Source organism: Anolis carolinensis, chromosome 1 (genome assembly GCF_035594765.1).
Source record: "Anolis carolinensis isolate JA03-04 chromosome 1, rAnoCar3.1.pri, whole genome shotgun sequence".
NCBI lineage: Eukaryota > Metazoa > Chordata > Lepidosauria > Squamata > Dactyloidae > Anolis > Anolis carolinensis.
In genome coordinates, this window is record NC_085841.1 from 58387549 (window position 1) to 58411195 (window position 23647).

Below are 23647 nucleotides of genomic sequence, written 5' to 3' on the forward strand. Positions count from 1 at the left end.
AAGTATAGCGAAATTTGGAGGCAAAAATTGGGGGATACATGCAGTAATGGATTGTGCCCTCATAATCATTAATTATTGCCCACTGTGTGATATATATATCCAATTATCTAAATGACACTAGGTAAGCCATCCTAGGTCTGTGACAGAACACATGAATTGCATGCAGATCATTCTTTGTTTTTCCCTGGCCTCTTGAAATAATAGGATCTAAAATTATTTATTTTATTTATTTTATTTATATACCGCTCTTCTCCCCCAAGGGGACCCAGAGCGGTCTTACATAATGGCAAGATTACTGCCACATATAATACAAAAATATAGTAAAAACCAACAATAATAAAACACACTTAAAAACCAATATTACACTCAATTAAAACAGTAAACCACTGCAGCGGCAGTAGCATTGGGCCAAACATCAGAGCCAGTCTGTATTCAACTTCACATTATTCCAGCAAATACATCAGGTTATATCAACTTGTATCCTGAAATGGGCCAAAAGCTTGGTCCCACATCCAGGTCTTCAGCTGCTTCCTAAAGGACATGAGTGAGGGGGCTTCCCTAATCTCCCTTGGTAAGGAGTTCCACAGCCGCGGAGCCACCACCGAAAAAGCCCTGTCTCTTGTCCCCGCCAAACACACCTGTGATGGCATCGGGACCGAGAGCAGGGCCTCACTCAAAGATCTTAATCTGCGGGGCGGCTCATAGGGGGAGAGGTAAGTTGGACCAGAGCCATTTAAGGTTTTGTAGGGAGTCAGGGAGTTTGTAGTGTTGCGGGGTGGACGGTACACTACAAATATCCCTATACTGTCCCGGTCTCCTATCCGCAGGTGGACGCTTTCAAATGAGGTAGATTGTGGGATGAGGCATCTGGTCACAGGGATAGAATCCCTATAGATTATTGCAACCCCGCCTCCCCGCCCTCTGGATCTTGGCTGGTGCTGAACAGAGTAACCTGGAGGACAGAGCTGAGTGAGGTTAGGCCCACCTGACTCGTCCAACCAGGTATCTGTTATACATGCCAGGTCTGCTCGTTCTTCTAATATCAGATCACTTATAGTGGTCATTTTCCCATTAACTGATCTGGCATTCAACGGCACCAGCTTTAATCCATCAGGTCCGACATCCTGGATACCCAAACTCACCTTGTCAGGAGACCCTTTTGGAATACATTTTGGAACTAATAATGATCTCTGAAAATCCCTAGGCCGAATTAATACATTTGGTCTCCTTTTCCCGTACCTCCCTTTTCCTATAACCATCCCTGTGGTGGCTCCACGGCTGGCAGAACTCCCCCCATCCTCTGCACATCCCCCACTCTCCTCCCCTGACCATTGTTTAGCTGGGTCAGCCTGACTGGGCCAATTTAACAACCCAAATGGTGGCACTTTCCACCCTCTTCCAATCCCCCTTACATAGTCTCCAAAATTGAATGGATAGGGAAGATTTCAAACTAAGACCCAGATAAATTGACTGATTCAGGCAAAGGCAGTTCTCAATGTCCCAGTTAAGTAAACGTATGAGGTGTGGGGTGTAACATGTCAAAAGCAGAAATTAAAAAGAACCAAAGTACACTCTTCTAAAGGATCAATTTAGCAAAGTGCTACCAATAGCTTGGATGCATAAGTCATGCCATACAATGCAAGACAATGAAAGAAAACTGGGTCACTAGGTCATTATGAGATGTCAAACTGAACCATGGTCAATTGCCCAATACTTTAATCTCCTTCTGAGATCTTGAGCAATATAAGCCATAGCCCAAAACACCATGATATACTTAGTTAAATGCTGATTGCTTACCTTCTCGGCATTACTTATAGACAATTCCATCTGTGAAAAATCTTGACAAGGAGGAAAACATTGTTATTGTTGTTTCCAAGCTATGGAAATCTTAAGGCGAACCTATCACTGGGCTTTCTTTACAAGATTTGTCTGCAGAAAGTATTATATTGCATAAATAGAGCATGATTGCAGCAAAGGTGTGCATAGACCAGACTTTCCCCAATTTACTGACATAAATTTAGAATGACCAAGCAGTGAACATTCAAGAAAATGACCAAATTAGTGGTATCTTGGTGACCTCCAAGGATGATGATGATGATTAATATTATTTTGTTTATTTATATCCTGCTTTTTCTCTCCACAAGGAGACTCAAAGTGGCTAATATATACTTTGAAGCCTAATTTATATGGATCTGTACTAGTCCAATTCATTATTTCTGTCATACATAAAATGAATATGTACATTCCTCTCTCTCTCTCTCTCTCTCTCTCTCTCTCTCTCTCTCTCTCTCTATATATATATATATATATATATATATATATATATATATATATATATATAAAAGAATTAACAGAAAATAAAAAAAAATAATCTACATCTCTGAACAATGATTCCTGAAGGGAGGAAAGGGGCTTTTCATGAGCTCAGTGGAAAACAAAGACCATTACAAAGATTAATGTAGACTACAATAACTTTTATATCAACATTTGCTATTCTGGCACAACATGCAGATTCTGTGCCATTTCCTATTATCTGATTCCAATTAATGTGAACGCAAATTCTATTTCCAATATTTTTTCAATATGGTAACAACTATTCTATTAGTTAAAATACTACAGTTTTGGATAGAGAGAGAACTGTACTCACACCGTATAACCTTTTGAGTTATAGAAAAGAGTTAAGAAAAGAGTTGAGGTACTTATCCCAAATTAGTAGAACAGTTAGTTTTGAACTAATCCAAACAGTTCTTCAAGAAGAGCCCAGAAAACAGTGAAGACACATTTCTATGCCATAGCTAGAGATCTCTACAGAACTAGTGTCCTTGACTGGGGCAGTCGTACTGGAATTCTAATAGACTACACCACTACTTCTTAAACTATTGTCCCAACTCCAAATTGGGTTCCCTTAGCCCAACTTTGGGGTCATGAAAAAATTGACAACAGTGACAGCTTTCTGAATGTCACTCATTTACACAAATCTGTTAGCAACAACATGCAGTGTTTACAGTGGTCTCTGAAGAAAATGTTTCAGCTGTATTCCACAAAAAGAAAAATCAGCAAGTCTTGCAACCAGTACATGTTTTATTTTTATTTATTTTATATACCTATATACTTGCAGTCACATAAAAATGTCTTGGGCAGAAAGGGATCCCAAAAATATTTCTCAGTTGGGAAGGGGTCGTGAATTGAAAACGTTCAAGAAGTCCTGCATGAGAGTGCACCTTTTCCTTGTTTCCTATGAACAGCTCTTAACCACATTGCCTTAATCATGTGATGTATAGTTTCTCTTTTATTTTATCAAGTGTCTCTTTTTAAAGAGTTATGCTCGGAAAACTCAAACTGAGAATGATAAAAGACATGGATCAGTTTCCTTCTTCTAGCCTAGGCTTTTCTAGAACACTTTCATTGAAAAAAAAAATCTCAGTTGGCAATTTAATCTGGCCTCAAACTCCAGTTTAATCTGGTATCTAATTCCGGGACTTCTAATGTTTGCCACTTCATTCAGGTATGTATTATCAAATCCCTTGGGCAGGATATACTGACGTCATTTGGCCTCTATAAATGGATGTGCTTTTTGGGAATTTTTATTCCCAATACTTCCTTGTACCAATGCTTTGCTCTATAGACTCATCCATACTCCCTCTGGTTCCTAATGAATTTTTTCCCATCTCTAAATTTCTAATACAGCAGAGTGAAACTTGGAAAAACTGTTTACATCAAGAATTTTGATATTTCCTGTGGTTGTATAATATACTAACATTGCATTCTCCCCTTTTGGGATGTCTAAATCAGGAATGGACAACCTTCAGCTCTCCAGGTGTTTTGGACTACAACTCCCACAATTCCTAACAGCTGCAATATTGAAAAGCACTTTCCTTGGTCATTCCTCTCTTTCCCATTTTTGGTCCTTTTGAACAATAAACATCACATTTACTCCAAAAAACCTGCAAAACCTCAGCCATCCTTGAGTTTTGTAAAAACAAACATTTCACAAATAATCTAAAATGTGAAAACATATTCAGAATTGACAAAACCTTTCATAATCTGACACAGGAGGGACAATATATTTTTGTATACTTGTGTGAGAAAATGAAATAATAACCCCCCCCCCCTTCAATCATAAACACTTATCTCTAAATATTAGATAATGGGCATAAACTAGGACACGGAACAATGGCTTCAAACTACAGGAAAGGAGATTCCACCTGAACATCAGGAAGAACTTCTTGACTGTGAGAGCTGTTCGGCAGTGGAACTCTCTGCCCCGGACTGTGGTGGAGGCTTCTTTGGAGGCTTTTAAGCAGAGGCTGGATGGCCATCTGTCGGGGGTGCTTTGAATGCGATTTCCTGCTTCTTGGCAGGGGGTTGGACTGGATGGCCCATGAGATCTCTTCCAACTCTACTATTCTATGATTCTATGGTTCTATGATTAAACTGCCAGAAATAACATGAAGTGCTTTCATGGCTACACAAAATTTTCCAGTAGCATCTACTCCATCACTGTGGCAAACAGGATGCTTGATTGGATAGATTGATTTCATTGTTTTGTTTTATTTTATGTCACTATGAACCTGGGATTTTTGGGCCTTTCTAGGCTACACATTCCGACTTGAAACCAGTTTTTGGTCAGAGTGTCTAGAAAAAGTTTTCCCCACTTTCCACATACAGTAAATCCAGCTAGAAGCAGTGTGATTAAAAAAACTCACCAGAAATTCTAGATCAAGCCATAACATCCACTGAAGCTGATCTTATAAACACTGCAGAGCTTTCAATCAGAAAGACAAATGCAGAGTGTTCATGTAGGCAGGGTTAACACTGCAGCAATTAGAGTAAGAAAGGAAATACATAGCTTGGCTAGAAGATAAACAAACCCCTCCCCTGGAAAGGAAACAACTGTGATTCCATAAGAATGCTAGATTGCTGGTTCTTGCTGTCCTTGCTGCAGCCAAGTGCTAAGAAGTTGTTTTTCACCAGCTGTCACTACGAGGAGGTAGGGAAAAAAGCCCATGGATTTCTTTACTCCACATTCTGATCCAGAATACATGGTTGTGTAGAAGCAGCATATATCACAAATTACAATATATACATATTTTCAGTAAGCCAATAAAATCACTTGTAGATTTTTAAGACTGCATGGTTTGAACATTATAGAATATAGTCAACTGCCAGTGAACTACTATGTTTTGCATATTTATACTTCTCACTGAAAAGCATCAACACCACTCTGAGGAGTTATGATCTTATTCATCTAGATGTCAGTAGATGAACTAACTGTAGTTCACTCATTCAAGACATTGACTTGTACTACATCTGCTGTATAGTATGAGCTTCCATCAGATGCACACCAAAAACATTTTTCCTCAGTATGTGTAATGTTCAGACTTTAGCGAAAAGCTTCAGCTCTGACAACTATTCATTTTTGGGAGATATAATGATATATAAAGAGGGGGCAGCCAGAAATACACGGCTCCATTGTGTCTCATCCACCAGCAGTTGGGATACAAGCGGGTATAGGGTCACAAGGGCTAGCAACCAAAACGACACTGCCGCAAAATTTAATTGCTAAAATGCCAAAGTCAAAATATTATTCAAATTTAAGCTATTCAGCCAAAAATGGAAACGTATAGCACAGAATCATATATTTCGACAAATGGTAGATTACTCTTCACTGTTCTGCATTTCAATATATAGAAATACATCACTCTTGACATAATACTAAATATATATCCCTGCTCCTGTTAAAAGTACGAAGAGGCTCAAGCAAAAAATAAAAAAGTGTTGTTTACCAAAAATAAATCTTAATTACTTTTGTTCTTCTAAAGGTTAGCATAAAATGCAATTATAGTGACAATTTTAAAGGTACAAAAATGCATATATTATATACCTGCAACTTCTTCCTCCTCATTAAAGGCTTCAAAAGAGGCTCTTTCGCAACAAATTATGTCTACATTACCATTTTCTCAGTATGCATGTATACCAAATGTCTTTGACTGTAAGAGTAATACTTTCTTGTGGATTAAATTTATAACTTTGACAAATTCATTTTCATGTATTTCAGTTATTTAAAGTGATCCTACCTTGGAAAATAAGCCTTGTGTCCTGTACTCTGTTGGTCAGGCCTTCTGTATCCACAAGAAGCCTCTGTACATCTTTGAAGGGGGAGAAGTGCAGTAATTTATCCAATCCATGAACATCTCATGGCACATTGCATACCATAAAGATATTTCAGTGAACATGGCCCCAATTTAGAAGAATTCAACAGAATGTGAGACGGAGTAGATTGAAGAAATTAGCAAGGGTCCATTTTCTTCAATTGAATAAATTGGCAAGGGTCTCATTTTCCTCAAAACCATGGATCGTAGGGAAGATCTAAAAATAATATAAAGAGAAGGACTTCTTTCAGGAATAGGAATAAAAAGGATGGGGAGAGAAAAGCAATTTAAATGATACATTACTTTAAATAAAGAAATTCAAGTCAATTTTAATGGAAAAATCACTTGGGCCAAAAGTTCAATGTGATCCAGTTACCTTCTGGGTCTGCCAAATGCAATAATGTTCCTAATTTACTAATCTTTTAGACCAGTTTTTAATTTTGCCAAATCAATCTTAAGCTGATCTGAGAATCTTTTAATGAACATTATACATATAAACCAATTGCTATGTTTTGCACTTCCCCCTTTCCCAAATCTCATTATAAGGCTGTGATTTGCTAAAGTGAATCTTATGTCTGGCATAACAACTGATGAACCTTTGGTATGTTTGTGTGTATGTTTTTATTGGAGAGCACCATTGCACAATTCAGAAAAGTGTCACTTCTTGTCCACCTAGTTATCCTGCCCAGCAATTACTCTGTATGTAAGTTTTGCCCAGCCAGGTTTAACTCAAGACCTTCTTAGAAGATAGTAGCTAGGATCTGAACCTAAGATCTTTTGTATGCAATGCTGAGACATGGCAGAATAACTTGTGGGCTGTCCCTGAAGTTTAAAGGTAGACAATTCCAAACTAATTGCTATGTTCACTTGAATGCCAATGTTATTATAATCACACACGAGTTTGGCTTTGAATTTGAAAAAGACAACAGTTGCAACTGAGACTTTGTAGAAAATGTATGCCATTTTTTGTTGGAAGCCAACCTGAGTCCCTTAGGGAACAGAATGCAATATAAAGCTGTATTATTATTATTGACACAACGATACCACCAGGACCACCTGTACCGGTTTCTGCCAGAGTCTTTGAAGTTCAATCTTGAGTTCCTGATGGTGGCTGAGTTTTTCCTGTTGGTTTTCGTCAATGCGCCTGTCACCTGATATGGCGACATCAATGATCCAAACCTTTTTCTTTTCCACAACTGTGATGTCTTGTGTATTGTGTTCCAGAACTTTGTCATTCTGGATTATTATTATTATTATTCCTGATTTTTCTTTCTGAGTTCTGAATGAGACTACAAAATCAGGCAGGAAAATATTTTACACTGTCCTAGCACATTTTCACAATCACAGTCCACCTATACGCAGGCTTGAATTCTCATAGTTAAGTCAGAGAATGTTAATGAAATGTTAAAGAAAAAGATTTTACAATTTTGAATCAATGAATTTATCTTTCAGGGTGAATAAATTCCTATTAAACTATAAAAATGAAACAGGATAAATCACAAAACATTTTCAGTGACCCTTTAAGTACTTTTAGCTACTATTATTAACAATGATGGGACAATATTTTTTACCTGATTAATTTTCTGTTAACCCAAATCATTTATAATTTAAGGTAGCATCTACAATGGCCAAATAAAACAGACTCACCTGACAAATACTCTGGCGAATTCACATGACATAACGGCTGGTTTTTACAGCAGAAGTACATCTTCCAGCCATTAATCTGAAACAAGGGGAAGCAAGTCTGGAGTGATTCTAATGTTTCTCAGATATGGTCAGATGAATCAGGCCCATTACCATGTCTACACATCTAATAGATCCACTGTTGTGTTGCTGGCTAGAAGCAGCTCCCCAGCAGAGCCTTTCTGGCAATGTCGCTTCTGCTGGGCACATGGCTGGGTGCCCTGTTGTGACCTCATTAAAATGTCACCAGCAAGCCTCTTCAAGGGGGGCACTTTTGGCCAATGAAGCATCAGTGGAAGTGACCACAATGTGCTCTCAGCTCGATTGGCCATCTGGACACTAAAAGAGCTCCAGGCACACAGCCATAATGAATTGGGGCAGCTTTGGAGTCAAAGTTCTCAAAATCCTTTTGTTAAGAATAAATGAATCTTAGTTTCTGTGGGTTATCTGCCAATTGAATATGCCCAGCTGACTTTCTTATCTGTTCCCCCCAAATCTGAGGGGTGCAAGGGAAGTGCAAAGGGGAGGGGAAAAAAATAAAGATTCATTGGGGTACAGCAATATTGTATTTCTCCCCATTGGGTTTATATTCTGGGAAGGGAAAGGGAAATAAATGAAAGAAAAGGAAAATAATCTTTATGTCAATAGTCATTCTCAAAAGACATAATTCAATATATTATGACACAGACTATAATGTAAAGACGCTTAACATTCACTCTCATACATCAATGATTACTTGCACCACAATGAGTTTTGGAGAAAAAATACTGGGAATGGGCCAATACAGCTTTTGTAAAATAAAGGAACACAGGATTTTACTGGCACTAGCAGCCTGAAAACAAAGTTCAGTGATAATCAGCAATCTATCTTTTAAAAAAAACAATCAAGGAAACTTGGGGGCATAAATATATACTAGTATGCATACACACATTTCTAGGGTGGGATTATACAGTATATTATGTTCAGAATTATCACTCTTCACAATATTCCGCTTTCATTTTTGTTTGGCACATTTCCTTTGTAGAACAATGGCTTTTACCAATGAACAAAGATAAATATGTACAAGAGTACTCTGCTTGCTTGTATATTACAATCCCTGTTCATTGTACCACTGCTAACATTTCCCCACTTAACCTCTGCTAGTATGTCAGCATTTTTTTTACCACACAAAAGATCAACCTGTATATGCTAAACACCTAGTGATTTTGAAAATGCAGTGTAAACATACTTTTTATAATTTTATAAATATTTCTTTTCTATTGCAGTAACACCATAAAAACATCAGAAGGCTTACACTTGCCAGGAAATTAGGTCTCTGTTCATGTTTCAATCAAACCTAACGTAAGTGGATGAAGCCACTGGATTTTTATGTTTCTTGCTTCCTTTTCTTGAAAACACAACCTGATATTATACACCTAGCAATTTATTACAGTTATTCTCAGTGCTAATTTTTTATTCACTCCACAAGACATTTGTACTGCACATTCCAAAATATTTATGTCCTGGTAATTTGGGGAGATACTCTTAAAGAAGTAAGGGACGATATAAGAGTTTAAGGAAGGGAAAGATCTGTTGAGCAACCTAGACTTTTTCACATAAGACAGGCAAATTACACCAAACACATTCCACTGCTGATCTGCTTCCTCTCCACAATTAACTGCCCACAACTACTGAAGGACACTATCAGTGATTGCATTACTATCACGGAACAGTTAGTGGGTTTTTGAGATAACGTCCTCTGTCTAAAAAAAATACATTATATCTGGCACAGACTTGAAGAGATGATACAGTTAGGCTGCTCACTAAGGCCATTTGCATAACTTTTCCTGGGAATTTAAATTAATATTTGTATGAGTTATAGTCGATTCCCCACTGACAGTTTTGCCCTAATTCCTAACAGTCATGGCTTTCAGTAAGTGTTGGCATTCTAAAACCCTCTTCTCTCGTGTTTGCTTCTTTATTTCATTTGTTACTGTATATTGTTTTGACACTCACTGATCCATAGAGACAAAGCCACAGATTAATGTAATTTCATTGAAAAAGCACATACCTTTCAATACCCTTTATACTTTGTTCAAAGCCTATTATAAGTAATGAGGACAAGCACAAAAGCCCTTTAAAATTAACTGAAAACTTTTAAAACATTCAATGATACCAAAAAAGGTCAAAAGGAGTACAGTTTCAGCAGCTTCATTGGCATGGGATGAGCTTCTAGACTTTTTTTTAAAGAGAAGCACTGTATTTCTCTGTTCACCATTTCGAAAACAAAAATGAGCCAAATTCTATTAATGTCCCAAATCCACTTACAAAAGTAAGTTAATGTGCTCCAGGTTATTGGGAATTAAGTTTAAGTAAAAGTAAATTTGCTTCAGTTCACTGCACTTCAAATGACAGTTAATTTCACTTACATTATTTTTTTATTTAGAAAGTGCTCTTATTTTTCAAGGCAGGGGGTAATTAGAATTTTTATTATGTCACTGTAGAAAAAGAATGGTCAAATATGATCATAATTAAAGCATTTATTCACTGCAAACTAAGGAGAACGGAATTATGTGTATCAGTTAAAATTGCAAGACAACTGTTTAAGTGACTGAAAACACTGTATATTAAAACAACTCCAAGCTCTGTACTACAGAGAAAAGGTCAAAACCACTTTATCTCCACAGGAATATGTAACCTTTCCTTGTATTTTGAAATTACACCTGTTCTTCTGATAAGAGAACGCAACTAAGGTTGAAATGTTATGATATAATTTCAGCTCAATTGTTCAATGAATGATGAAGCTCTTCCCCAGCCCAAATCTTCTCACCAAGGGATTTACAAAATCTGTCAAGAGGATGCATTCTTAGTCAATATCACATCATCTCTGTCTTTAGAAAAAACATCCAACTTCATTTGTTTTGGGAAATGACAAGTGGAGAATATACGAGTATTCTGCTTTTTTATAAATAGAAGGCACACCTTACTAGGATCAGAAAAACCCAGTAGTCATTTGTGAGCAATGTTATCTCCCACCCTGTAGCTTAATATGGTAGAGATCGGTTGCCTATGGAAAAGGCTTTTCTACAAGGCTCCCCCAGCATCTTTGGGAGAAATGTACTCTTCGTAAAGCTGTATTTTTGAAAACAGTTTCCAGTTACATCCTTTGTTGTTGTTGTTATTATTATTTGAAACATACCAAGATAAGTCCACAGCAGACACTCTGCTGGCTGTTGTACTGGATCACATGCCGGACACTTCCCAAGTGTCTAGGGCTGTGTGATGTATCATCGAATAATGCTTACAGATCCCAGTAAGGTGGCCTTCTGCAGCTGGCAGATGGTAATTTTGTCAGCACCGATTGTGTTCAAGTGTAGGCCAAGGTCTTTAGGTACTGCACCCAGTGTGCTGATCACCACTGGGACCACCTTGACTGGCTTGTGCCACAGTCTTTGCAATTCGATCTTTAAATCCTCATATCGTGCCAGCTTTTCTAGTTGTTTCTCTTCAATCCTGCTGTAACCTGGGATTGCAATATCAACAATCCATACTTTGTTTTTTAACACGATTGTGAGGTCAGGAGTATTGTGCTCCAACACTCTGTCTGTCTGAATTTGGAAGTCCAAGAGTAGCTTGACATGTTCATTCTCTGTAACGTCTTTTGGCTTGTGATCCCACCAGTTCTTTGTCGCAGGCAATTGGTATTTGTGGCATAAATTCCAATTAATCATCTGAGCAACGGTGTTATGCCTCTGCTTGTAGACTGTCTGTGCAATCTTTCTGCAGCAGCTGAGGATGTGATCTTTTGATTCATCTGCTTCCTTGCAGAGTCTACATTTGGGATCTGTCATCGACTTTTCAATGTGTACTTGTGTCTTCAGGGGAATTGTTACCGCATCCAGAACAGGTTGAATTCCTATACCCTGATCAGCCTTGCAACTGACCAGGAGCACCCAAGTCTTATCAGGATTCAGTTTCAATTTATTAGCCCCCATCCAGTCCATTACTGATGCCAGGAATCATTCCAGGATCAGAACATCATCCTTGCCTTTTGGTGGAAAGGAGTAGTAGAGTTGGGTGTCATCTGCGTATATGTGACATCGAACTCCAAAACTCCGGATGTAGATAATTAAACAGAACGGGAGACAGAATAGAACCCTGAGGAACCCTGCAGGACACAAGACAGGGGGTCAAATAGCAGTCTCCCAGCACCACCTTCTGGGTCCAATCATCCAGAAAGACCGTAGCCACTGTAGAACAGTGCCTCCCAGAGAGGTGGCCCAGAAGGATACCATGGTCAATGGCATTGAACGCCACTGAGAGATCCAGGAGAACCAACAAGGACACACTCCCCCTGTCTAGCTCTCTTCGTAGATAATCTACCAAGGTGACCAATGCTACCTCTGTTCCAGGCCTGAAACCAGATTTAAATTGATCCAGATGATTGGTTTCTTCCCATAAACTTTGGAGCTGAGTGGCCACCACCTTCTCCTGAATCTTTCCCAAGAAGAGGAGATTTGAAACTGGCCAGTAGTTGTCCAATTGAATGGGATTCAGTTCTGGTTTCTTTAATAGATAACAGAACTTGGCTCAAAAAACCAGGTAGGAAGATTTAATCTTTTGACAGGAATATTTGATTTTTAAAAGATGGATTAAATGTAAACATTCCTTCATCTCTTTTCCAGCGTACTGTGTAGTAAAATGAAAACCATGCATTTTACCACACACATTGAAAGAATGGTATTAGTCAGTATGCATATGAAGGCCTTCTTTCAAGGATCCATTCTGCAAATCTCCTCATTTTTGAGGGAAGATCATGCCTGTTCTCTTCACCACTGATCACCTCCTCTACTTTCAGAAAGTGAGGGACGGATTCTTTATTTTATTTGGGAACAGAAACTGGCAAGAAGGTCTGGCTTGTAGCAGGGAGTAAATCCCAGTGGAAGCCTGGGATTTACCAGTGGAGCAAAATGATGTTCAGTGGGCACTGGGCAGAGTCATAATCTCTTGCACATTTATTGGGAAGAGAGGCTGTCTTGTCCATTGGCTCATGTATCAAAATACTTTGGTCCAGTCCTACTTACAAATTGGAATAAAGCCCACACTCAAATAGTGGACTGAGAGTAGAAGCAGAACTGAACAGCTGAAAACAAAGTTTTCATAGACACACAATTCTGTCCTTAGCTCCTTCAATGGAAATAATGGCATTGGGATTGGATCCTATTTTTTTCAGAGGACAGAAAGACAAAGACTACCACTCTGCACAATCCACAGACTATGTAATGAGCAAAATGCAGACATCCCTTTCCAAATTGCGCAGCCATTCCCTTTTCTCTTTTTTCTCTCCAAAATGTGCCGCCTGGAGCCTTCAGGGAGGACAATTCACTTTTAAAATATGCTGCAGCTCCCCTTATGCTGTTTGACATTTAATAAGAATCCTATTTATTATTCAAAATAAGATTTCGGGAGGGGAATAATATCTCCCCAACACACAAATCTTCCATAAATTACCCTAGATCTTCAAAACTAAGACAACCATAGGATGCATTTACTATGTTTTCATATCATTCTTTTTTTTTTAATATTCTAGTTATTCTGAGTTTGTATGCTTTTTTATTTGTAAATAGTTGGTCCAGAAAAGATAAACAAAGAAAGATCATTTTATAATTTCCAAACAATCCGCGTAATCATAGAAGGCATGTAATTCTACCTCTGCTTTTATCTTAACAGTGTGACTGCAGCCAAAAAAAACAAATAACAAAATGATTGAATGTTTTCGTATCTTACAAATGCTTGCAAAGAAGTTAATTAAATGTTTTCAGAATGTGAAATATTATCTGAGTAATCATGGGGAGTTGCTCTTGAATGACTTTTTGGGGACACAACAAACCCTTTTGAGAGAAAATCAGGGTATTTATTTATGTAATCTAATAAAAGCCATTTGATCTTTAATTTTGCAGACAAGTTCAATTAAATTGTTAGAGCTCCTCTAATAAGTGGTCAAAGCTTATTTCAAAGATATAATATGTAGTACATTTTAAAAAATACTGACTAGTACTTATTTAAGATTTGATCACTTATTATTAGAACACAATAGGCAGTCTCTGAGTTACAAACATCCGACTAAAAGGCAACTCATAGTTACAAACAGGGTTGAGACAACAGGAAGTGAGAGAAATCTAACCCTCGGAAGGGAAATTCACTCCTGGAAGAGTTATCATGGGGAAAAGATGTCTCAACTGAAGCTTTAGCACAAATCCTTGTTTCCACAATAAGCCAATTTTTCAAAATCCAATCGTCACAGAGACAGAAAGTAAGGTAAAATCTTCTGAACAGGGGCACAGTATGCAAAACAAATACCACAGGAAGGGTTGGCCCTTTACTGTGCTATCCAAAGTTTATATATATATATATATACACACACATATACATATTTTGCTGGAATTACACTTAAAATGTACCTGTTCCAACTTGCAAACAAATTCAACAAGAATAAACCTACAGAATCTGTCTGTAACTTGGGAACTGCCTGTATTTGAATGCACAGGAACAGTAGATTTTCATTACTCTTCCTTGCTGTTGGTGAGTCAATGTGGTTGTGTTTCTGGTTGACTGAGTCAGGAAGCAGGCAAGAGTGAATGTTTTAGTTTACATAATAAACAGGTGAATCAGATTTCCTGCTTTTATCCAGCTTTACCAAAAACTACTACTGTCTATATATCTTATGCCACATGTTCCACAGTTCCTTTATCTAAGGGACAGACAGTTTATAGAGCTTGTTAGTTTACTACTCTTACATTTAACAATCTGGTCCTACCGATTTATAGATATTCTTGCCTCAGGAATAATTGCAAACTAATACTGTCCCTCCATACTCATCCACACCTCCCCCCGCCCCCGCCATATACATCAAGATTTAGTCAGAGCATTATCTTAAATCATCACAAGAACTTGGGGATAAAAAATGGCAATTTCATCTAAACTCTTTCTGACATAAAAATAACATGGTAACAATTTTCCCATTTTAGCCCAGCCATTGAATGGGTCTGAATGAAAATAAACTAATTGCAAAATACAGTATAAAATGAGGTGCAGGACTTAATCTTACAATAGGGCCCCTTCCACACAGCTGAATAAAATCCAACATTTTAGTGTTATCTTTTTGATTTGCCATTACACAGCAAATACTTGTTTCTCCCACTGTTCCTCTCTCATTTCCTTTCTTTTCTACTTTTAAAAACCTTCTCTTTGAACTTACAGCTCAAAAAACTCAAAACAACATACAGTATATAGAGAGTTTATTCTTATGTTCTTACAAGAGGGAGGAGGAAATAAAGCTTTAGCTCTCTTAAATCTCTCTCTGCTATCCTTTTGATAGGCAAAACAAAAGTCTTAGAGCTCAGCAGAAGTTTCTGAAAGGCAAGAGTTGAAAAGAACTTTTATGACCAACACAGGAAGAGGGGGGAATGTTGAAAGAGTAAGCTTGCTAAGGTTATAGAGGCACTAGAAGAAGTGTTTTGAATATCTTGTTTGCTATATTTCTTCAGTCCCAAAACGGTAATGCTGGCAGAAAGAAATTGAGTCTGCCCAGCTTTGCTCCTTCCTCCACAACTATGCCATCATTGTATTTACAAATGGGCAAGGGGATTCCCATTACATGTTAAATTGGGCATTTTTACATGTCTCTAAGTGGGGAACTGAGGAATAAGTCACTTGCCAATCAACTCAGGAATCGCAAGAGAGAAACAGCAAGATATCTGCACCTCACATTTGAAGCTTGCGTCATGTGAAGGGAATAATCGGTGGCAGTTTCTTAAGTCTGTAGAAATGTTTCTTTAATTGCATGTAATGAAGTCAGTAGTCATAGAAATAATCACATACCCACTATTAAATGTGCTGAATAAAAATGCTTGTCCCTATAATATTTTATTTTCATGTTCCTATGTGTTGTGCACCTGTGAACTTTTCTTTCACCTGAGCATATCAACATCTAAGCATCCTTTAGCTATCCCTCCACACACATTTATATCTCATCCTGTATAATGGGCTCTTAGGGCAGTGTGTAACTAAAACCCATGTAGATGTAGATGTAGATGTTTCAGTATATAATCTGAAACAATGGATAATTTAAACATGATAAATACATCTTAACAATTTAACAAAATTAAACAGCTTAAAATGTTAAAATAGATAAAAACCATGGACATGTACAATTTGAAAGAAATCATGTAGGCCTCACTGACTTTAATAAAAACCCATGCTTTTAATCTGGCACCAGAATGAAGCCAGCACTGGTGCCATTCAAGTGTGGTGTCATGGCTGAGAGGTTGCTCTCTCATATCCTCCAGAAGGATATGACACAATACATAAATATTATATATTTACAGCATGTTTTATCCTTTTTAAAAACAAAATTACTGTGCTTCCTTGGTATGTGCAGGGGGTTGGTTTCAGGCTCCACTGGCTGCCAGTCTGCTACTGAGAACAATTCAAAGTGCTCTATGATCCACCTTGGAGGTTAAGATTGTCGGGGGAGGCCCTGCTCTCGATCCCACCACCCTCACAAGCGCGATTGGTGGGGACGAGAGACAGCCTTCTCAGTAGTGGCCCCTCGTCTGTGGAACTCCCTCCCTAATGAAATCAGGTCAGCCCCCTCCCTTCTGTCCTTTCGGAAAAAACTCAAAACATGGCTGTGGGATCAGGCATTCAAGCAGCAAATGCAGCAATAATAATAAGAACAATTTATGTAACTGATAATGGTCAGACCCTGGACTATGTCTTAGACGTGCAATTTTTAAAAAATTATGTTTTAATAATTGATCTTTTAATTATCTGTTTTAATTGCAATTGTTTAATACTTTGTTTCGGCGTCTAATGACTGCCGGTTTTGAAGCTGCCCTGCGTCCCCCTCTGAGGGTAAGAAGGACAGGATACAAATGTATGAAATAAATAATAAATAAAACTTGTGAATACCAAAATGTGTGGATGCTCAAATCTCATAGTATGCAATGGTGTAGTAAAAGGGCAAAATTAAGGACTGTTCTTTGATTTTTTTTCCTGAACATTTTCAAGCTGTGGATAATTGAATTTGTGGATTCAGAATCCGGCTGTGGCGCAGGCGGGAGAGCAAGCCAGCTGCAATTAACTGCAATGAATCACTCTGACCAGGAGGTCATGAGTTCGAGCCCCACTCGGATTCTATGTTTGTTTGTCTTTGTTCTATGTTAAAAGGCATTGAATGTTTGCCTATATGTGTAATGTGATCCGCCCTGAGTCCCCTTCGGGATGAGAAGGGTGGAATATAAATGCTGTAAATAAATAATAAAATAAATCCATCGATATAGAGTTTTAACTAAATTGCAATTTCTAATATTTATAACTTAGCATTATAACATTATAAAGTGCATTCTAGAACTATGACCACTGGATATAATGAAGAAACATGATACCCTCAGACAATCCTCCAAATAGGAATTCCTACCAATCATTATTCTAAATCTGGCTTACAGGCAAACTATATGATAGTTTGGCAAATCATACATTCTCAGACCCAGAAAGACAATGGCAAAAAAACAATAAAAATTAATATTAAATAATTTATATCCCACTTATCTCTGGATTGAGCAAACAAATCTTGCCAAGAAAACCTCATGCTGTAGGCATACAGCAATAACAGAGTAGACTTTTGGATCTATTTCCACTCTAGATTTGACTGTCCTCTTCTCTGCAACTGCTTTGAGTTGGAGCTCTGTTGATTTAGTTTTTGATGTTTTTACCATCCTTGTGAGAGGCTTCGCTCATGTCCCCGTGTGGAGCTGGAGCTGACAGAGGGTGCTCATCTGCACTCTCCCCAGGTTGGATTTGAACTGGCAACCTTCAAGCCAGCAACCTAACCTTCAAGTTATCAGTCCTGCTGGCACAAGGGTTTAATCCACTGCGCCACTGGAGGCTCTATCAATTAAACTGTAAGCAAGAACTGAACATCTGTTATAGTAATAAACTAATTTTCTTTTTCATCCCATGCACAAATAGGCCACCATGCACTATGCAGCCGAACAGAACAAAACACAGAATTATGTTCTCAGCTATATACAAAGGACATATGTGTGTGTGTGTGTGTGTGTGTTAATGACTACAAAGAAACCCATTTCTTTTTTCTATTGCTATTTTTTGTTTTTTAGAAATCGGTGTACAAAATGAACTACAGACTGTATCTAACTACCTACCATAATTATTAACTTAAAATGAGACTTTCCTTCAATTTTTATTTCAGATCCAATCTGACTTCCTTTTCCATCACTTTTACCCATTTCAGTAAATCATTTCTGTACACACGACATTATGTAATGTACTGCATAATGCTGATAATCCAGAAGCCATCTCTAGGCAGCTTCCGCTAGAGGCTATTGCCTACGCTTTAACAGAAAGTAGCTGGAAAAAATTGTGATCCTTGGAGAGCTCTTCTTATCCCAATCTCCCCCAAAGGCTTCAAAATAGAATTTGTGAGAACAAGAAATAAGGCATAAAGGATCTCCCCAACATTCAGCCAGAAGCAGTGTATTTTTTTCTACTAAAGGGGACTGACATTTGGAAACTATAAAGCAACTTTTAATAAGAGAACTCTTTAGAAAAGTAAGGGGAAGGAGTAGTCAACTACAGAAAAATCTATCAGATGAGTTTGTATTTCCAGGTAATATCCCTATATCACTAAAAGTTTCTAGGCATCAAAATCCATATAATTTAGATTAAGAAAACAAGGATTAAAAATTTATTTACATAATGTAATTGATAGTTTTTTGAACAAATTACTGTCTTTGTTTACTAACTGAAGAACTTACATGAGGCATAACTGAAGAACTTACATGAGGCATGATCTGCATACAGAGGGATTTGAATAAAGGGGTACAGTATGATTGACCACTGTATTTTTCGAGGATATGCTCCAAGATTCTCATTGGATACCTGATACTGTGGATGATTTTATGACTTATCTTTAAAACTCACTGAATTTTAAATTAACCTAAATGTTATTGTTGTTGTTTATTCGTTCAGTCGTTTCCGACTCTTCATGACCTCATGGACCAGCATATGCCAGAGCTTCCTGTCAACCGTTGCCACCCCAAGGTCCTTCAAGGTCAAGCCAGTCACTTCAAGGATACCATCCATCCATCTTGCCCTTGGTCGGCCCATTTTCCTTTTGCCCTCCATTTTCCCCAGCATCATTCTCTTCTCCAAGCTTTCCTGTCTTCTCATTATGTGGCCAAAGTACTTCATCTTTGCCTCTAATATACTTTCCTCCAGTGAACAGCTGGGAATTATTTCCTGGAGGATGGACTGGTTGGATCTTCTTGTGGTCTAAGGCACTCTCAGAATTTTCCTCCAACACCAAAGTTCAAAAGCATCTATCTTCCTTTGCTCAGCCTTCCTTATGGTCCAGCTCTCGCATTCATAGGTTGCTATGGGGAATACCATTGCTTTGACTATGCGGACCTTCATTGCTAGTGTGATGTCTCTACTCTTCACTATTTTATCGTGGTTGGCCATTGCTCTCCTCCCAAGAAGTAAATGTCTTTTGATTTCCTGGCTGAGGTCTGCGTCTGCAGTAATCTTCGCGCTTAGAAATATATAGTCTGTCACTGCCTCCACGTTTTCTCCTTCTATTTGACAGTTAGTCTGGTTGCCATCATTTTGATGTTTTACTGCAACACAGCGTTTGCATTTTCTTCTTTCACCTTGGTGATAAGGCTCCTCAGCTCCTCTTCGCTTTCAGCCATCTGAGTGGCATCATCTGCATATCTAAGGTTGTTAATGTTTCTTCCAGCAATTTGAACTCCAGCCTTGGATTCAATCAAGTCCCGCACATCGCATTATGTGTTCTGCGTACAAGTTGAATAGGTAGGGTGAAAGTATACAGCCCTGTTGTACTCCTTTCCCAGTCTTGAACCAGTCTGTTGTTCCATGGTTTGTTCTGACTTTTGCCACTTGGTCGTTATACAGATTTCTCAGGAGACAGACAAGGTGACTTGGTATCCCCATACCACCAAGAACCACAATTTATAATGATCCACACAGTCAAAGGTTTTGGAATAGTCAATAAAACAGAAATAGATGTATATGATAACCTAAAACAAAAATGGCACATTTCTTCCAAGCAATTAACCTGCCCTAATTGCACATTAAAAACACAGAATTCAGCAATTTATTAATTCAAATTAAGCAGATCTTTATAAGGTAACCAATTTTGCTAATCTTTGGGAAATGGGGAAGAATAATGAACACTTACCCAAAGACCACTACAATGGCTCTTTTTCTTCTTTCCTCTTCCCCTGGTGGTGCTATATCATAAGGGTTATTCCAAATATTTTCATATGATTTAATGGAATGTAAAATTTCCAAGATTAAGAATTCTATAGTTAACAAAATTGGTGGACATAGGACTGCAAAATACACCCACCTTTATTAATACATTTAGGGGTATGCAGAATTTTTTAACTCACATGCAGAAGAATATTTGGTTACCTGAAAATCAGTTATTAAATGTCCTAGCCATAATTAAATTACAAGATATTTTCATAATGTTTTAAGAATAGTCACTTTATTACGGTCAACGACCAGTTTGAGAGAAGGACATAGTCCCGTACAAGCATATCTGAGTTATGGGTTAAGAGATTTAAAACTTTTAAATAGACGTATAATTGTTAGGACATTAAAATGATCAACTTAAGAATTTAAGCTAAGCAAAAAGCCATATAAAGAATTATATTACAACTCAACAATATTTATGGAATTAAGAGGAGGGGTGGGACAGGGGTGCTCATGTGGTACAGGACAGGGAGGTCCAGTCAAACAGAGGAGGAAGCAACATCCATACTATATTTAAAAGACTGTAATCCCAATTTTCTACAAGTATGAAGGCCCGGCTTATACTAGCTTGTGCTTTCAGTCACTGACTGCCGGATTTCAATCACTGTCGTGCAGAACATGGCAGCATTATAAGTTATAGCTGAGGTAGTGTCTGAAAGTAGCAGGGAGATGTAAAATTGTCCAGAGCATCCTGGGAATTATATAGCCATGGCGTAATGAGGCGGGATCGAATATCTCTATAGAATAGGCTTTGAAGAAGCACATGTTCTGTTGTCTATAGGAATCATAGAATTGGAAGAGACATCATGGGCCATCCAGTCCAACCCCCTGCCAAGAAGCAGGAAAATCACATTCAAAGCACCCCCAGAAGATGGCCATCCAGCCTCTGCCTAAAAGCCTCCAAAAAAGGAGCCTCTACCACACTCCAAGGCAGAGAGTTCCACTGCTGAACAGCTCTCACAGTGAGGAGGTTCTTCCTAATGTTCAGTGAAATCTCCTTTCTTGTAGTTTAAAGCTGTTGTTCCACATTGTAGTCTCCAGGGCAGCAGAAAACAAGCTTACTCCCTCCTCCCTATGATTTCCCCTCACATATTTTATACATGGCTATCATGTCTCTTCTCAGCCTTCTCTTCTGCAGGCTAAACATGCCCAGTTCTTTAAGCCACTCCTCATAGGGCTTGTTCTTCAGGCCCAGCTGGTCCACATCTCCCTTAAACTGCGGTGCCCAGAATTGGACACAATATTCCAGGTGTCCTAATGTGTCCTAATGGTTTAAGAATAACAGGTCCTAGAACTTTTACTATTTTGGAGTTGTCATCTGAAAAAGTAACTTTTCCAAGCTTTTCCTACACCTTTGACACATCATTACTGTCAAACTGGTATATTGTTTTATACCAGACTATTGTATAAAACAATCACAATGATGGATTTCTCCCAACAATAGCAGGGCATGGATTTATTGGGGGAGATGGAAGACCAGCCACTGGTAGCACACTGTGCTACCTGTGCCACATCCATGTGATCAAGTCTGTCAAGTGTGCATTTCTTATGGAAGAAGACACCTGTGGGTATGAAATAAACACTGGAAATAATTTAGAGCTAGGTAACTTCGCCCCGGTGGCGAAGTGCGTTAAAGCACTGAGCTGGAGACCAAAAGGTCCCAGGTTCAAACCCCGGGAGTGGCGTGAGCGGCCGCTGTTAGCTCCAGCTCCTGCCAACCTAACAGTTCGAAAACATGCCAATGTGAGTAGATCAATAGGTATCGCTCCGGCAGGAAGGTAATGGTGCTCCATGCAGTCATGCCGGCCACATGACCTTGGAGGTGTCTACGGACAACGCTGGCTCTTCAGCTTAGAAATGGAGATGAGCACCAACCCCCAGAGTCAGACATGACTGGACTTAACATCAGGGGAAACCTTTACCTTAACTGAAGCCAGTGAAAAGCAACTGCAGGACAATGTCTGTATAAGGGAAGCTAGCTAGTTAGCCTCAACTAGAGCCTCAAACTAGAAAGGATTCCCTGGAGTAGCTTTTTGAATTATGCCAGATAAGAACCATATGGTCCCTTGTGACAGTGCTATTCGGTTTGGTTTGGTTTATGTGAGGATGTGTTTAAAAAGACAGTCATTTCACAGGATGAAAATGATACTTTAATCACATCCAATCCCACAAGTATGGTGCCTTAATTAAACAGCATTTGCTTTATTGAATTGTATCATTTCTATGAGAGTCCTCTCCAGTATGACTAATACTGCCTTTGAACACTGGAGAATATACAGGTTGACTGCATTCAGTGTGGAATTATGCATGCAAAAGAAAACATAAATGTTTAGAAATTAAAATAATGTTTACTTGCACACTTCAGTGGGTGTATTTATTTTGAAAATTCATCTCTGAAGTCAACCTATATTAAAAGGCAGATAATTTCCCTTGTTTTACTATGAAATAAATCAGCACAAAAGAAACCAGAGATATTTCTAACTGACTATGTCATCTACATACCTTAGAGATATGGTTGTGTGGCATTACAGCAATAGACAGTAAGTTTGCTTATTATGCAAGATCACTGAATGGGCTTTCATTTACACACAAAACACTTTGATACCATCAGATCTCTTTGGAGGACTCAGAAAACACCTATTGAAATGTTCTCTGTAGGCCTCATGTGCATGTCCATAGTCAACTTAAATGGGCCATAGAATAATATTGGAAACAAAGATCGACTTCGCTGGTCATTTCTAGGCTATAGGGTAGCTATGGTATGCTTCCGATAGAAACCCAAGACATCATTAATCAAACACACACACACTGTTACGAGTTTGATGAAAAACAACCTGCGTGCAAGTCCTGTCCAGACTTATCCAGCCCTTTTGTGCATCCACAATGAGCAAAAGAAACAAGCCAGGAAAATGGAAAAATCAAAGTTTACTCTTAAGTAGCAGAGTCAAGGAGAAAAACAAGCAGCTTCAAAAACTCCAGCTTCAATATAACTCAGTCCATCTGAAGCAATAAACTTACATAAAGTTCTTTGCATTAAATTCATGCATCTTCTTTGAAATTTCTTCAATAGTGCAAGGAAACAAGCTGTCAAAAGTCAGACGCCAACAAGAGAGCAAAACAGAGTTTATTAAAGCAAATGTCCAAAAATAGCTCAACAAACACAAAAAGGCTTAAAACACTTAACTTTCAGTGTTATTAAGCAGATTGAGCAAGAAAAAACCCCAAAAACAAAGACTGGCAAATAATCTGGATTAACCAGAGATATAATCCGGATTAAATTTATAGTCCTAGAACTTGACTCAAGAGTTCACAATGGGCCGAAAAACGAGGGCAAAAACTAAGACAAGCAGTATTGAAGCCCACAAACCCTTCCCAAAACTTAAACATTCAAAAGGAGTTCAAACCAAACAAACACCTAAACTGGGCTAAAGGACTCTCAGTTAAGAGCAAACAAGCCAGCGGAACAGCGA

General features: G+C 38.3%; 1 protein-coding gene across 6 annotated transcripts in view; it reads right to left on the minus strand.

Moving 5' to 3' along the window:
- The window catches only part of chrm3 (cholinergic receptor muscarinic 3), a 303654-nt gene that overhangs the window by 84433 nt on the left and 195574 nt on the right, over window positions 1-23647 (minus strand). For 4 of the 6 annotated variants that reach the window (XM_008123921.3, XM_062975152.1, XM_062975141.1 and 1 more), the window contains 2 exons: window positions 7800-7875; window positions 6078-6369 (listed from right to left, as the gene is read on the minus strand). The exons of 1 other annotated variant lie outside the window; for it this stretch is intronic. The gene's annotated coding sequence lies outside the window, so the exon portion shown is untranslated. The remainder of the gene's footprint in view (window positions 1-6077; window positions 6370-7799; window positions 7876-23647) is intronic. One more of the 6 variants, XM_016999154.2, reaches the window with a different exon arrangement.